Here is a 15,022-nt window from a genome sequence, read left to right as displayed (position 1 = left end):
GCTTGTCAGATTGCCGAGCAGCATCGATATTTGGTTGTTATTATTTATGCGTAATATGATTTCATACTGTCTTTGTGATATCGTAATAGGTGTGAATTTTCATGGTAATAGCCCTGAGGGACTACAGACAACAGCAAGAAAAGGGACGTGCCGATGCAAGCGTCGCTGCCGGGCGTGTTTTGCAGACGTCAGTGATTCGCGGCTGTTGTGGAACAGCTGAGCGCGGGTGGTGCCGCTCGCGGAGGTTGCAGGAACTAATTTGTCGTCCCGGCTGTAGTCCCGCGCTTCCACGCCAGTCTGTGTGCGGAGGCTGGTGGGCGACTACAGTGACAAGTGTGTGTGTGTGCGCGCGCGGAAAGTCCGGAACGGAGAGGCAACTGATTGTGGCCCTGAACTCATTAATAGTACTACCACCGTCTTAATTGCGTCACGTGTCTCTTGTGAGTATTCTTGAAATCTGTGTGGCCCAAACGCGCTCTTCGTTTCTTATAGCCAGGAAGTCTGGTGTGCTTTGTGTCGTATGCTTCCGGGAGTATTTTTATGGTGATGCATCTCTGTGTGCAGGCCATCAGATCCCAAGGCAGCCGAAAGTTTTAAGCGTGTTAAACGTCTACGAAAAAAAAGTGCACGTAGTGATGAGATCGGTCAGACTAGAAATATCTTTAAGCGGTCAAGATGCTTGTGAGCTGATGTGAGCTGTGTTAAAGAGGATGTTAGAAATAAACTACAAATATTCAGCTGTGTCAGTGTTTGGCATGAAGTGAGGTTCCTTCGCAAATAACGTAGCTGCTCATTGCAAGTGTAAGTAATTTGGATGAAGATCTCATTGTAAAGTCCTGCAATGTAAAATGAAGCAGAATCCACATCACTTAGGTAGAGTTAAAAGTGAACATATGCGTACTACGCAATGGTCGTACCCTTCGTCGAGAGCATAAATCAGAAGGCGGCGTGTTTTGCAGAAGACTGACCAAACATCGATGACCTACTATTTTGTAGTCATATACTGATAGCCCCCAGTGATCCTGACGTCAGCGGCTGTCACCCATGACTAACAACTGCCCTCTTACGTTCTTGTTTCGTGGATTGCTGTGGTATATGATATGACCTTGGATGTGCCATCGATACTATGTCCTCAAAGTATTCCTGCTAATTGACACTATCAGGAATCCGAAAAACAAGGACAGTCATACCAATATCGCTAGTTAGAATACTATCCGCGCTGATAATGCCGTACTGTTGCGCTTGTACGGTATGCAAATTAAAAAAAAAAAAGCGGATATGATACGATGTCACATCATACAGCTCCACCCAAGGTATTTCCTCGCTCAGCGGCGTTGTAGAAAGATCAGATAAAATTTCATCTCTAGTTGCAAAACTGTTGTATCGCTTGGGGATTTGAATTTATATTTTCGTGTTGCATTTTGCGGAAATCAGTGATGCTATTAACTTGCACTAGTAAATGCATTTTGCGCGTATCACGGCCTGTGGAATTAGCGAACCCACCAGGGCTCGGAGTCTCTTCTGCTGTTTTGTGTTTGTGTGCTGCAGAACTGTCTCCCCGGTAGAATCTGACATCATTACATTAATTTGTGAAAGAGAAAAGTAAGACAGTGAGTGTATTACGGGAAACGGTTCTGGAGTGAGCCACCTGTTGCAGAAATGTACTACTACTACTACTACTACTACTACTACTACTTCTTCGGTCAGTTCTATGATGTAACCAACTGGGTCCAGGACATGTACGCATATTTGTTTCTATATCGCTGTGTCGTGGTATTATAAACATTAAAAGTATGCCACAATTTGCAGGGACAGCACGAATTATGGTGTTATTGATGACAGGAAAAAAATTTTTGTGACTAATAGTGTACACGGTCAACAGAAACTGTCAGTGTTATCCTTCTGCAGATATACAAAGCATAGGACATACATCCGCGAGGGCTCTTATTACTTCTTGACTTTTATCCCCCCCCCCCCCCCCCCCCCCCGCACACATGCACACACACACACACACACACACACACACACACACACACACACACATATTTCAACGTTTTGTTATAAGTCAATGCTTTGAGTTAGACAGCTGCCACAGCAGCAACCAGTCACATTATGGACTTCGTCACACTTTCTGTTGTGTTCACCGTTGTCACATCGCACTGCTACCTCAGATGCCAGTTGCCAGTCATTTGTAACGATGCTTGTGGTCGGTAGCGAAGAATAGTGATTTGTTTTCATTGTCTCACTGTAAGGCGTGGTTTTTTTTTTTTCGCTTCAGGTGTGAAGAAGAGCAATAAGAGAATTGCCATCCTGCTAAGCAAACCTAATAATGCACATTAACGGGGAACGCGTGATTGCATCGTGAACAGAAACACTCAGCTGTTGCTGCCGCAACTCTAGTATGCCCAATCAATATGAACCAACATCGCCTCCTCCCATTTCTGTACTATCAATCATTCTATTATTTTAATCGAAGAGTGGTTCAGGCATGCCGCGGGAAGTGTTGTGTCCGAAGTAGTGCATTAACAAATTTTGCGCAATTTCTTTTTAGTAGACCTATGTTGTACTTTTTGGAATACCTGCCCACAAGGCAAAAATTAAATCAGTGTCCCCCTTCCGGTTACATGTTACGATTAATCGGGAAATTGTGTTGTTTTCCATTTGATAAAAAAGTAAATCCGTGTGGACCACGTACATTTTCATTCTCAGCCGCGTGGTCAGATACAAAAATTTGATGGTTCGTAACCCCCCATGAACCATGGACCTTGCCGTTGGTGGGGAGGCTTGCGTGCCTCAGCGATACAGATGGCCGTACCGTAGGTGCAACCACAACGGAGGGGTATCTGTTGAGAGGCCAGACAAACATGTGGTTCCTGAAGAGGGGCAGCAGCCTTTTCAGTAGTTGCAGGGGCAACAGTCTGGATGATTGACTGATCTGGCCTTGTAACATTAACCAAAACGGCCTTGCTGTGCTGGTACTGCGAACGGCTGAAAGCAAGGGGAAACTACAGCCGTAATTTTTCCCGAGGATATGCAGCTTTACTGTCTGATTAAATGATGATGGCGTCCTCTTGGGTAAAATAATCCGGAGGTAAAATAGTCCCCCATTCGGATCTCCGGGCGGGGACTACTCAAGAGGACGTCGTTATCAGGAGAAAGAAAACTGGCGTTCTACGGATCGGAGCGTGGAATGTCAGATCCCTTAAGCGGGCAGGTAGGATAGAAAATTTTAAAAGGGAAATGGATAAGTTAAAGTTAGATATAGGATGTGAATGTGGAATTAGTGAAGTTCGGTGGCAGGAGGAACAAGACTTTTGGTCAGGTGATTACAGGGTTATAAATACAAAATCAAATAGGGGTAATGCAGGAGTAGGTTTAATAATGAATAAAAAAAATAGGAGTGCGGGTTAGCTACTACAAACAGCATAGTGAACGCATTATTGTGGCCAAGATAGACACAAAGCCCATGCCTACTACAGTAGTACAAGTTTATATGGCAACTAGCTCTGCAGATGATGAAGAAATTGATGAAATGTATGACGAGATAAAAGAAATTATTCAGGTAGTGAAGGGAGACGAAAATTTAATAGTCATGGGTGACTGGAATTCGTCAGTAGGAAAAGGGAGAGAAGGAAACATAGTAGGTGAATATGGATTGGGGGGAAGAAATGAAAGAGGAAGCCGCCTTGTAGAATTTTGCACAGAGCATCTTAATCACAGCTAACACTTGGTTCAAGAATCATAAAAGAAGGTTGTATACCTGGAAGAATCCTGGAGATACTAAAAGGTATCAGATAGGTTATATAATGGTAAGACAGAGATTTAGGAACCAGGTTTTAAATTGTAAGACATTTCCAGGGGCAGATGTGGATTCTGACCATAATCTATTGGTTATGAACTGCAGATTGAAACTGAAGAAACTGCAAAAAGGTGGGAATCTAAGGAGATGGGACCTGGATAAACTGAAAGAACCAGAGGTTGTAGGGAGTTTCAGGGAGAGCATAAGGGAACAATTGACAGGAATGGGGGAAAGAAATACAGCAGAAGAAGAATGGGTAGCTCTGAGAGATGAAGTAGTGAAGGCAGCAGACGATCAAGTAGGTAAAAAGGCGAGGGCTAATAGAAATACTTGGGTAACAGAAGAAATATTGAATTGATGAAAGGAGAAAATATAAAAATGCAGTAAATGAAGCCGGCAAAAAGGAATACAAACGTCTCAAAAATGAGATCGACAGGAAGTGCAAAATGGCTAAGCAGGGATGGCTAGAGGACAAATGTAAGGATGTAAAGGCTTGTCTCACTAGGGGTAAGATAGATACTGCCTACAGGAAAATTAAAGAGACCTTTGGAGAGAAGAGAACCACTTGTATGAATATCAAGAGCTCAGATGGCAACCCAGTTCTAAGCAAAGAAGGGAAGGCAGAAAGGTGGAAGGAGTATATAGAGGGTTTATACAAGGGCGATGTACTTGAGGACAATATTATGGAAATGGAAGAGGATGTAGATGAAGACGAAATGGGAAATACGATACTGCGTGAAGAGTTTGACAGAGCACTGAAAGACCTGAGACGAAACAAGGCCCCGGGAGTAGACAACATTCCATTAGAACTACTGATGGCCTTGGGTGAGCCAGTCATAACAGAACTCTACCATCTGGTGAGCAAGATGTATGAGACAGGCGAAATACCCTCAGACTTCAAGAAGAATATAATAATTCCAATCCCAAAGAAAGCAGGTGTTGAGAGATGTGAAAATTACTGAACTATCAGTTTCATAAGTCACAGCTGCAAAATACTAATGCGAATTCTTTACAGGCGAATGGAAAAACTGGTAGAAGCGGACCTCGGGGAAGATCAGTTTGGATTCCGTAGAAATGTTGGAACACGTGAGGCAATACTAACCTTACGACTTATCTTAGAAGAAAGATTAAGAAAAGGCAAACCTACGTTTCTAGCATTTGTAGACTTAGAGAAAGCTTTTGACAATGTTAACTGGAATTCTCTCTTTCAAATTCTGAAGGTGGCAGGTATAAAATACAGGGAGCGAAAGGCTATTTACAATTTGTACAGAAATCAGATGGCAGTTATAAAAGTCGAGGGGCATGAAAGGGAAGCAGTGGGTGGGAAAGGAGTGAGACAGGGTTGTAGCCTCTCCCCGATGTTATTCAATCTGTATATTGAAGAAAAATTCGGAGTAGGTATTAAAATTCATGGAGAAGAAGTAAAAAACTTTGAGGTTCGCCGATGACATTGTAATTCTGTCAGAGACAGCAAAGGACTTGGAAGAACAGTTGAACGGAATGGACAGTGTCTTGAAAGGAGGATATAAGATGAACATCAACAAAAGCAAAACGAGGATAATGGAATGTAGTCAAATTAAATCGGGTGATGCAGAGGGAATTAGATTAGGAAATGAGACACTTAAAGTAGTAAAGGAGTTCTGCTATTTAGGGAGTAAAATAACTGATGATGGTCGAAGTAGAGAGGAATAAAATGTAGACTGGCAATGGCAAGGAAATCGTTTCTGAAGAAGAGAAATTTGTTATAATCGAGTATAGATTTAAGTGTCAGGAAGTCGTTTCAGAAAGTATTTGTATGGAGTGGTAGCCATGTATGGAAGTGAAACATGGACGATAACTAGTTTGGACAAGAAGAGAATAGAAGCTTTCGAAATGTGGTGCTACAGAAGAATGCTGAAGATAAGGTGAGTAGATCACGTAACGAATGAGGAGGTATTGAATAGGATTGGGGAGAAGAGAAGTTTGTGGCACAACTTGACTGGAAGAAGGGATCGGTTGGTAGGACATGTTCTGAGGCATCAAGGGATCACAAATTTAGTATTGGAGGGCAGCGTGGAGGGTAAAAATCGTAGAGGGAGACCGAGAGATGAATACACTAAACAGATTCAGAAGGATGTAGGTTGCAGTAGGTACTGGGAGATGAAGAAGCTTGCACAGGATAGAGTAGCATGGAGAACTGCATCAAACCAGTCTCAGGACTGAGGACCACAAAAAAAAAAAAAAAACTGTTTAATCACTGTAAACACATCCTCCTTAAACCTACATAATCTTCGTTCAGCATTTGTAATCTCTGGTTAATGTGTATAGTCTTTGAATGGCAACAGTGCAACGGAGGTTGTTACATCTTGGCAATTCACGCAGCCTGCGGAGGAAACTACAATAGGAAATTAATGCATTTAAGCAGTTGCAAAAGCATTCTGCCCAAAACCTAAAATACTGGTAGACATTCAGAATATGCTAATTTCAGAACTAAGTAGTGTTACAAATTATGACTATTCAGTCACTTGCAGCGTATGAAAGTGTTTGTAAATCTTGTGCGACACTATTGAAACAGTGAATTTCATACACTAATAAATGGTTCGTTGACTGAGTTCCTCATTTGTTTAAAGAATGCTTCATTTTTTCGTATTCTTTCTACTTAGTGCTTGATCATCCACAAGCTTTTAGGGCCGGCTTCAATCGAAGTGGCATTTTACCATTGCCTGTACTTCATTTGCTAGTCGTGAGCCGAAGAGGTCTTTTAACTTAGGTAAACATGTTTTAACGGATGGAGAGGGCGAACATGCTTTTTAAGAAACATTTGCATTATTGCAAAGGAATGTTGCTGTAGATAGAAATGTGATTGTTAAAATTATCTTTACTGTTGTCGTTCATGTGACAAAATGTTCGTCCCCACCCCCACCCGACAGAAAAATGAAATATTTGTTAGCATGTTCTCTTTGTAATGAATAAAGCTGCTCAATTTATTATTTATTTAGTTCACCATGAGGTATGGAGTGGAAAATCAGGAGACAGTAATTATACTTCGTACTTTACTTGTGTCGCTTAATGCTAGAACCGCCGGATTTTTCGAACCGCCCGAAAAACGCCATCTGGAGGAAAAAATGTCCCAGCCTTTTTACTTTAAGGCGAGTGTTTTTATGTAAGAAAAAGCAATTGAAATCGCCTGTTTTGTTTAGAATTGAAACATTAAATATAATCATGTTACATATTTCCAAATTTTAAAATAATTAATTTTTATCCACTTTAAATTAAACACGCAAACACTTAAAAATTTTTTGCAATATCATCAAATAATCTTCTCGGTTATAGAAATACAGCCAAGTCCAAAAGTTTTCGGTACAAAAGATTAACCGAGCGAGGTGACGCAGTGGTTAGCACACTGGACTCGCATTCGGAAGGACGACGGTTCAGTCCCGCGTCCGGCCATCCTGATTCAGGTTTTCCGTGATTTCCCTAAATCGCTCCAGGCAAATGCCGGGATGGTTCCTTTCAAAGGGCACGGCCGACTTCCTTCCCTAATCCGATGAGACCGATGACCTCGCTGTCTGGTCTCCTTCCCCCCAAAAACAACCAACCAACAAAAGATTACCCGAGTAATCAAGAACACACTGTACAATCAGTACGTCACTATTGTCTGATACAATTAGACAAAAATAAACATCACGTGTGTGTGCAAGTAAATATAATCTTTTTAGATACCTAGAGATCATCGTTGTCTTTGACAGAGCTTTGCAGTTTGCGCTAACGTAGGAAATCGTAACAACACAATTCTTCCAAACTGGTTTGTCACGCGATACACATTTATATGAACTTTCCCCTTCTTTGAGAGTTTTTCATACCTGGTAGGAGCTGCGGCATCCGTCTAACATCTGATGGTTTTTTCTAAATAGCCAGAGCTCTGATCCTCTTTTCTGTATATCTTTAATAAATTCCTCCGCGACCTTTTATTTTTATGTTTGTTGCTTCATTGTAGTTTACCCAAGCATTGATAATTGCTAAATGTAGAATATTATAAAAAGTACAAAGAGCCCACCTTCTTCCACCGGCTTCCACTGAGTACTCGAGAATACTTTTTGACTATCTGGTCAACATAACCTACTCCATACTTAGTTCCGCTGTAACATGTTACTGTGTCAGTTCCAGTTCGTACATATGGATGCAAGGCACTGATAATTACTACGTTCTTCCCAGGCGATCGAGTACACCCCTTCTAATTTGTTGTATTGTACCAAGCAGCTTGTTAGGTTTTTCAGATGTGCTGGTGAAAGTGAGGTGAAGAAGTTGCCATGCGTAAAATTTCCTTTTTGTAGGTATGGACCTAAGAGTTTGTTCATAACAAATTTACTAAGACGTTCACCATCATGACTAGTTTCATCTTTTCCAAGATACAGGAAATCGTATAGCTTATACTTGGAATTTTTATCCACGGCCATGCAGTATTTCAGCCCATACTTCAGGTTTTGAAGTCATGAATGAAGTGAACGACATCTACAATTGGAAGGGTGCAACTAGTGATAGGCACAAATATGTAGACCAGGAGTGCTTTAACTGCTTCTTATGAATCGCTCCTATAAATCTGAGACGAGAGCGAACTTCTCACTTTTTAGTCACTCCGACAGCGTCGAGTTCAAATCAAACGTGAGGAACGGCATGATGTCCCTGACGCGACTACGCGATGTCACAGATTTGTAAAATTGTTCCCGCACTCCTATGACCAAAGAAACTCCGCTTGTGTTCCTTCTGATTCTGTGGCATTCCGAACATAGAGAATAGCAAGAAATGCATGAAACTTTTCTAAAGGGAATGACTATTCGTCACCTGCGAAAATTCGACGCAGCCGTGTGTTTCAGTGCATTACTGAATGATCCAGAATAAATTCGGCAGTAAACAAATACCAAGCGTTGTCCACCCATTACAGGAGTTACGATGTTAGTAGTACTACTACCCACTTTGTTCCATTGGGAGCTTCTGCCTCCGTACCGCATCTTTTACGTGAATTACCCTATTTTAGCATGTGCCCGGCTGTCAGATGCCGCACATCTAATTTCGTAATTGCATGACGGCAGCAGACACAATAAAGGCTACAACAATGTGAAATAATCGGCTGCGCTTAGTTTATTCAATGGGACGAAAGAGTCACGTAGGCTGTTTTAGGTATTTATTATTTTTTGCTCAGGCTATCAATCGACAGCGCTGACTTCTATTGCTAAATGGACTAGCCTAAGAAATACTGAGTCAAGAACCATCATCCACTTCCTAAAACAGTCAGGGGGAGAGGGGTTAAATTTTCCTGTAAGACAGAAATATTCTTTGGATGGTTCTAATGTTAAAAGGTTAAGGCACAAGTGACACAAGCGGCCGATTAGGGTACCAGGGGTGTCTTTAAAGTGTGCAATTTGTATTCAGGGCAAAACATAATTAGTAGCGAAAACTGACACAGGTGAAAGTACACGAGAACAGAAGCCAAAACGTTCCTGTATACACGGGTGCGCAAACGAGCCGTTTGCGAGATAGCTGCGAATTTGTGGTCGCGAGCTTCCACTGACTTCTAAATCAAATGTTGCACTAGTTCGAGTAAATGTATTTAAAACGCAAACTTTCCGATTGTTCCCATTGCCTATATTAACAAGAAATTGAATGATACCTACTTACATTAGGCGCGGTTCTCACTGAGGCGATACGATATGGTATAAGACACGTTGCAATAGAGGTCACGCGACGCTTCGGTTATCCCTGCGATACTGCTGTCCCCACAGGGACGATACGACGAACAACACGACACAGCAGCCGGCAATAGCATCGCGTGTGGCACGTCTCTATCAGCCTCATTGCGGACAACTACAAAATATGTCAGGTATTTTCTCGGGACTGGAAACAGATCTGGTTCTCCTTCCAGCGTTAAAAATATTTCCGATATGTTAACTACATCTACATCTATACTCCGCGAGCCACCTTACGGTGTGTGGCGGAGGGTACTTATTGTACCACTATCTGATCCCCCCTTCCCTGTTCCATTCACGAATTGTGCGTGGGAAGAACGACTGCTTGTAAGTCTCCGTATTTGCTCTAATTTCTCGGATCTTTTCGTTGTGATCATTACGCGAGATATATGTGGGCGGTAGTAATATGTTGCCCATCTCTTCCCGGAATGTGCTCTCTCGTAATTTCGATAATAAACCTCTCCGTATTGCGTAACGCCTTTCTTGAAGTGTCCGCTACTGGAGCTTGTTCAGCATCTCCGTAACGCTCTCGCGCTGACTAAATGTCCCCATAACGAATCGCGCTGCTTTTCGCTGGATCATGTCTATCTCTTCTATTAATCCAACCTGGTAAGGGTCCCATACTGATGAGCAATACTCAAGAATCGGACGAACAAGCGTTTTGTAAGCTACTTCTTTCGTCGATGAGCCACATTTTCTTAGAATTCTTCCTATGAATCTCAACCTGGCGCCTGCTTTTCCCACTATTTGTTTTATGTGATCATTCCACTTCAGATCGCTCCGGATAGTAACTCCTAAGTATTTTACGGTCGTTACCGCTTCCAATGATTTACCACCTATGGCATAATCGTACTGGAATGGATTTCTGCCCCTATGTATGCGCATTATATTACATTTATCTACGTTTAGGGAAAGCTGCCAGCTGTCGCACCATGCATTAATCCTCTGCAGGTCCTCCTGGAGTACGTACGAGTCTTCTGATGTTGCTACTTTCTTGTAGACAACCGTGTCATCTGCAAATAGCCTCACGGAGCTACCGATGTTGTCAACTAAGTCATTTATGTATATTGTAAACAATAAAGGTCCTATCACGCTTCCCTGCGGTACTCCCGAAATTACCTCTACATCTGCAGATTTTGAACCGTTAAGAATGACATGTTGTGTTCTTTCTTCTAGGAAATCCTGAATCCAATCACAAACCTGGTCCGATATTCCGTAAGCTCGTATTTTTTTCACTAAACGTAAGTGCGGAACCGTATCAAATGCCTTCCTGAAGTCCAGGAATACGGCATCAATCTGCTCGCCAGTGTCTACGGCACTGTGAATTTCTTGGGCAAATAGGGTGAGCTGAGTTTCACATGATCTCTGTTTGCGGAATCCATGTTGGTTATGATGAAGGAGATTTGTATTATCTAAGAACGTCATAATACGAGAACACAAAACATGTTCCATTATTCTACAACAGATTGACGTAAGCGAAATAGGCCTATAATTATTCGCATCTGATTTATGACCCTTCTTGAAAATGGGAACGACCTGCGCTTTCTTCCAGTCGCTAGGTACTTTACGTTCTTCCAGCGATCTACGATAAATTGCTGATAGAAAGGGGGCAAGTTCTTTAGCATAATCACTGTAGAATCTTAAGGGTATCTCGTCTGGTCCGGATGCTTTTCCGCTACTAAGTGATAGCAGTTGTTTTTCAATTCCGATATCGTTTATTTCAATATTTTCCATTTTGGCGTCCGTGCGACGGCTGAAGTCAGGGACCGTGTTACGATTTTCCGCAGTGAAACAGTTTCGGAACACTGAATTCAGTATTTCTGCCTTTCTTCGGTCGTCCTCTGTTTCGGTGCCATCGTGGTCAACGAGTGACTGAATAGGGGATTTAGATCCGCTTACCGATTTTACATATGACCAAAACTTTTTAGGGTTCTTGTTTAGATTGTTTGCCAATGTTTTATGTTCGAATTCGTTGAATGCTTCTCTCATTGCTCTCTTTACGCTCTTTTTCGCTTCGTTCAGCTTTTCCTTATCAGCTATGATTCGACTCATTTGGTATGCAGCATTGTATGACCTAAAATGCACCAAACGCAAATTGCATACATAACAATTTTGACCATCAGTTTTTATATTCGTGGAAATTTTCTGACATTTAACTTACTGGTGAGTTTTCTTCACATATGATACACACTGAGATGACGCAAGTCTCAGGATAACGTCTAATATCTGTCTGATCTCCTTTTGCCTGATGTAGTGCGGCAACTCGACGTGGCAGGGACACAGCAAGTCGTTGGAGGCTCCCAGCCATGCTACCTGTAAAGCGTTCTATAATTGTGAAAGTGCTGCCGGGGCAGCAGTTTGTACACCAACTGACCTCTCCATTAAGTGACATAAATATTCGATGGGATTCATGTCGAACGATCCGGTTGGCCAAATCATTCACTGGAACTGTCCAGAATGTTCTTCAAACCAATCGCGAACAATTGTGGCCCAGTGTCATGGCGCATTGTCGCCCATCAACGTTCCATCTTTGTTTGGGAACATGACATCCCTGAATGGCTGCAAATGGTCTCCAAGTAACCGAACATAACCATTTCCAGTCAATGACCAGAGGATCCAGTCCATTCCATGTAAACACAGCCCACACCATATGGAGCCACCACCAGCTTGCACAGTGCCTTGTAGAAAACTGGGTCACTTCTTGGTTGCCGCGCCATGCTCGTACCCTACCATCAGCTCTTACCAACTGAAGTAGGGACTCATCTGACGAGGCGATGTACTGTTAGCGAAGGCACTCGCGTCGGTCGTCCGCTGCAATAACCCATTTAAGCCACATTTCGCCACAATGCCCAAACACATACGTTTCTCGTACGTCCGACATTGATTTCTGCGGTTATTTCACACAGTGTTGCTTCTCTGTTAGCACTAACAACTCTACACAAACGCTGCTGCCCTCGGTCGTGAAGACCGTCGGTCACTGCGTTGTCCGTGGTGAGAGTAATGTCTGATATTGGGTATTCTCGGCATCTTCTTGACACACTGGTCCTCGGAATATTGAATTCCGTAACTATTTCCGAAGTGGAATGTACCACGACTCAAGCTCTAACTACCATTCCGCATTAAATCCCGTCGTGTGGCCATAATCACATCGGGAACCTTTTCTCATGGATTACCTGAACACAAATGACGGCTCCGCTAATGCACTGTCTTTCTATATCTTGTGTTCGCGACACTACCGTCATCTATTTTTGTACACATCACACTTTCGTCATCTCGGCGTACAGCCCACGTAGTCTAAACAATGTCTTTTCTTTAACACGTGAATATAAAATCGATATATTTTGTGTTTTTCCTACTTTTTCTGATGGAAAGTGAAATAATTTGGAAATTATAAAATTAAAAATCACATTATTAAACTAAAAAACAACAAAGTTTAGATTTTTATTGTCTTCATTCAGTTAGCCACTAACTAAACGAATCATTCACAAGAACAGAATCAACTTCATCGTTATTATCGCAGTCACCTGAAAACACTGCCACCTTAAATTTCTGTAGAGGTCTAATGATGCCATTGTCACGGGAATCGCTCTCAGGAGCATAAAAGCATTCCATCATTCAGATCCGGATCGGCATTCTCAATAGGAACAACAGAATAATCATCGAAAAAACTGATTCGTTCATTTCCTCTTTTTTTTGGTACGCCTCTAAAAGTGGGAGGGACTTCAAAGGGAAAAATATATAAATTTGAAATACCAAATTACAATCGAAATGCTACAAGTACATGAAGACAATCTTGTTTGTTACATTGACTACTGTCTAAACATCTGAATAGAAGTAGTAGTTAAAATAAATCACAGCAAATGGCATCTGTAGACAGCTTCTAGGAAACGCGAGTAAATCGCGGTCGGTCCGGATTGTGTTAACAGCTAGCATTTTCTTCGACGGTAGAATAGTGTACTACGTAATTCTTTGCGATTTTACTAAAACCTCATAAAAATCTCAGGAAGAACCTCAGCTGGAAATTTCTTATTAAATTTGTAGTACTTCTTTAAAACAGCAAAAAACAACCCATTTACACGATCACTAGATTTATATTTATATTCGAAGCTCCTATTAACCATACATTTTGAGGCCTCAGCTGTGTACAAAACACAGGTTGATTGCTCCAGAGAAGAAAACAACATCCAGCACTGTCAGTCATACTGTCTGTTTAACAAATAGCGCCGTTACCGGTTTCGAACCGACAGGTTAGTTGGGGTAGTGGTGGCCTACAGCAAAAACGGTGTAAGAAGCGGCCTTTCAAGCTGTACCAGTACATCACAAATGAATATAATGTATATAAATATTTCAGGTAAAACATATTACCACATAGAAACAAGCATGGCTTAGGAAAGATTTGAGTACAATTAGAGATGTTATATACCTACTGTAAAAAAAGTTGGGACGAAGTGCGTTTCTCCACAGGTGATTATTCAAGAAAGTAAATTTTTTACCCGAAAACCAGATCTTCACTGCCAACTCGATAACTTGTCGCCATATCTTTGCATGACCACAGAAAAACCGTGTATCACAGACAGTGGTAATATGTCAGAAACTTTTTCGTTGCGAACGAGCACCTGAAAATAATATTTAATCGTAAATTAAGTCGCATGTCCGTACAGCAGTAATGCAGTGTTGATCCAGCCTTGCAAATGATTGGTAAAGAGGTAACCGAAAATCGGCGTACAGCGAGAAAGAATTTTGGCTAGTTGTACGTCAGTTACGATTTCTTTTACAGTACGCAATGAAAATACCGTGTTGATCTGTGAAAAGAATACATTATGCTGCTCTAGTAGTAAAAAAGATTAATTTAAAACTATTCCGAAAAAGTGCACTTTTTGCTGCAGTTGCTGGCATAATTCACTGGAAAACTATCATTGTATAAAGTTTGTAATTGTTGTCTGCAGGTTATATAGTGCTTTCATGGAGTCATGAACTGAATCTTAGTGGTGCAACTGCTAATATAGTGAAGAAATATTTAGTCTTTTCAAAATTCAAATCCCCGTCAGGCTACTAAGACGCGCGTTTGTCTTGATTTCTCGTAAATTGCTTGAGGGAAATGGAGTTTTCAGATCAAAAAGTCTTGCCCCACACTTCAGCTGAGCTGGTGCTCGATCTTCATCTGTCAGCTTGTCTAGTTTTCTTGAATGGATTGTCCGTAAATATTTGGCCTGTAGGGAACAAAGATTTACATAAATACGTTGTCTGACTAATAGGAATATGCCAAAATATGGGCGGTTCCCATGAATGAATACTTGTCATACGTGGCTGAGAGAACAGAACAGCTGGGTAACAAATGAAATCTTCAAAACTTACGGCTGCACATTGGATAAAAGTATGAGGAGAACGACCTGCGGAATAACTTGTTTCGATTAAATGTATGTAGCATAAACATTATTAGTGAAATATCTGTTGCGAATATGTCAAATATGAGGCCATTACCAAAATTTGTCGAAATCGT

At 41.6% G+C, this 15,022-nt stretch overlaps 1 protein-coding gene across 1 annotated transcript in view; it reads left to right on the top strand.

Annotated features, from left to right (window-relative positions):
• Positions 1 to 311: 311 nt before the first annotated feature.
• Positions 312 to 15,022, top strand: part of LOC124612751 (E3 ubiquitin-protein ligase RNF19A-like) — a 190,608-nt gene continuing 175,897 nt past the window's right edge. The window contains exon 1 of the mRNA XM_047141145.1: positions 312 to 440. The gene's annotated coding sequence lies outside the window, so the exon portion shown is untranslated. The remainder of the gene's footprint in view (positions 441 to 15,022) is intronic.

Source organism: Schistocerca americana, chromosome 1, assembly GCF_021461395.2.
Source record: "Schistocerca americana isolate TAMUIC-IGC-003095 chromosome 1, iqSchAmer2.1, whole genome shotgun sequence".
In the NCBI taxonomy this organism is placed as follows: Eukaryota; Metazoa; Arthropoda; class Insecta; order Orthoptera; family Acrididae; genus Schistocerca; species Schistocerca americana.
Note: the sequence above shows the minus strand (reverse complement) of the source record. Positions and strands in the feature narration are given on the sequence as shown.